Source organism: Dipodomys spectabilis, unplaced genomic scaffold, assembly GCF_019054845.1.
Source record: "Dipodomys spectabilis isolate Male_0828 unplaced genomic scaffold, ASM1905484v1 ptg000183l, whole genome shotgun sequence".
Lineage (NCBI taxonomy): Eukaryota > Metazoa > Chordata > Mammalia > Rodentia > Heteromyidae > Dipodomys > Dipodomys spectabilis.
Genome location: NW_024870860.1, coordinates 4,591,235 through 4,593,473, shown reverse-complemented (window position 1 = coordinate 4,593,473; position 2,239 = coordinate 4,591,235). Strand labels below are relative to the sequence as shown.

Here is a 2,239-nt window from a genome sequence, read left to right as displayed (position 1 = left end):
AAAGAAAAAACCACTTGTGTCTCTATCTTGGGGGTCATTTAGCTTAACATCTACTTATGTAGTCATATACACATAGCTTTTCAACTTTTCTGCTTATCCCAGACATATACTAGTCATTGTAAATAAGGGATAGCATGGGACCTATGTTTCTTCGGACTTGGCTTACATCAGTTAATATAATTTTTTTCCAAGTCTTTCCATTTCCTAAAAATTGGGCGATGTCATTCTTTCTGATGGAGGCATAGAATTAATATATATACACATATATATGTATATATATAGTATATGTGTGTGTGTACACACATATACACACAGAACATTTTCCTTTTTTGTTTTTTAGAGCAACTTAGTTTTCCACCTTCATCATTTTTTCAAATGTTTTTATTGTGATTAAATGATTACATAATTTCCCATATTTCACAATATTGTGGGATAGTGATGCTTAGTTAAAGTCACAAACACATTCTAACTTTGATGGAGCAAATTGTCTATCATGGTTTACAATACTTATGAGTTCTATGAGCTTTGCAATAGAGTTATTTCCTCCATATGTATAGTTTTTTGTTTTGAAATATGTATATTTCTTTTGTTTTGTGTAGTGTCTGCTGTTCCCTCTTTCCCACTTGTTCCCTCCTTCCCTTCAGTGACATTGAGTTGCTTAGTTCATTTTGGTCAATGTCCAGTGCAGCTGATGGATCCCACTGTTGTATGTATTTCCCTGATTCCCTCTAGTTCTGTGTCGTCTTCCTGGTTTCCCTTCAGTGTGCAAATATGATCAGCAGAATGAGGATATTTAGTAGTGATTCGACCAGATGAGTGGAAGTCCTTGGTTTCTTAAGTGTTGTTAATTTTGTTGTATCACCTTACATTTTGGATTTAACATCCACTTATCACGGAGACCATGTGCCATTTGTCTCTTTGCTTTTGGCTTACCTCGCTCAACATGATTTCCTGTAGCTTGATTGATTTCCCTGCTAATGCCATTATTTTGTCTTTCTAATGGCTGGAACATATTCCGTTGTGTATAGTTACCAGTTTTTGGATCTATTCATCTCTGGTGGGACATATGGGTTGTTTTCATATCCTGTATATTGTGAATAGTGCTGCAATAAACATGGAGGTGCATGTATCCTTGAATATTGGTACCTGTTGTTCAGAATAGATGCCTAGAAGTGGTATGAGTGAGCCATAAGGAAGGTCAATAATTAGCTTTCTGAGGACTCACCAGATTGCTTTCCAAAGTGGTTGTGTAAGTGTACATTCACACACACACACACACACACACACACACACACACACACACACACACACACACAGAACGTTTTCTTGATCCATTCTTCTACTGAGGGGCATCGGGGTTGGTTCCGTATCTTAGCTATGGCAAATAATGCTACAATAAACGTTGTTGTGGTGGTAGTTTTAGTATGGACTTATTTGTGATCATTTGGGTGAATTCCCAAAAGTGGGATTGCTGTGTAATAGGGGAGCTCTATGTGGAGTCTTTTGAGGAAGCTCCAAACCGCTTTCCAAAATGTATGAACAAGTTTACACTCCCACCAAGAGTGCGGTAGGCTTCCCTTCTGGCCACATCCCATCCAGCATCTGTTGGTGTAAAAATATGGAACGATTCATTAATTTGCGTGTCATCCTTGTGCAGGGACCATGCTAATCTTCTCTGTATGTTCCAATTTTAGTGTATGTGCAGACAAATTGAGCACAGAACATTTTTTTATATATAAATTGTAATTGATTGTCTTAAACTAGACAATTCAACAAAAAGTAAGTTCAAAAAATTGTGAAATTTTGCAACCATGTATTTCTTACATAAGCACACATTTAAGAATAAAGTCAATATTGACATGACAAATACAAAATAATTCCAGATATTTGTTGTTCATGAGATGTGTAGGAGGAGGAATTCAATTATTCTACACAAGACACCTGTCATAATGATCATTGCAGCAAATGTTAAGGTTTGTTAAAAGTTTTAATGATTTAAATATGTTTCATTTTGGGATTTGCTTATATATGCAAAATTAAGACTGGTAGGTCATAAATTTTTTCGATAAAGTATATAATATTTCCGGTAGCATGTACTACTAAGTATGTACATTTCAGAGTTTATAGAAACTTTGCTAATGAAAAGTTGCAAAGACTGTGTAAAGAAGCAGAGTGAAGAGTTAAGAATTTAAGTACACAGTTTCTGATAAATCTTTAGGGCTCTCTTAAGTTATATGTT

The 2,239-nt window shown here is 35.4% G+C and overlaps 1 non-coding gene across 1 annotated transcript; it reads right to left on the bottom strand.

The window, feature by feature from the left end:
* Positions 1 to 1,612: 1,612 nt before the first annotated feature.
* Positions 1,613 to 1,718, bottom strand: LOC122121128. Its single transcript, XR_006149892.1, has one exon. It is a non-coding gene; the product is annotated as a U6 spliceosomal RNA (small nuclear RNA).
* Positions 1,719 to 2,239: the final 521 nt, after the last annotated feature.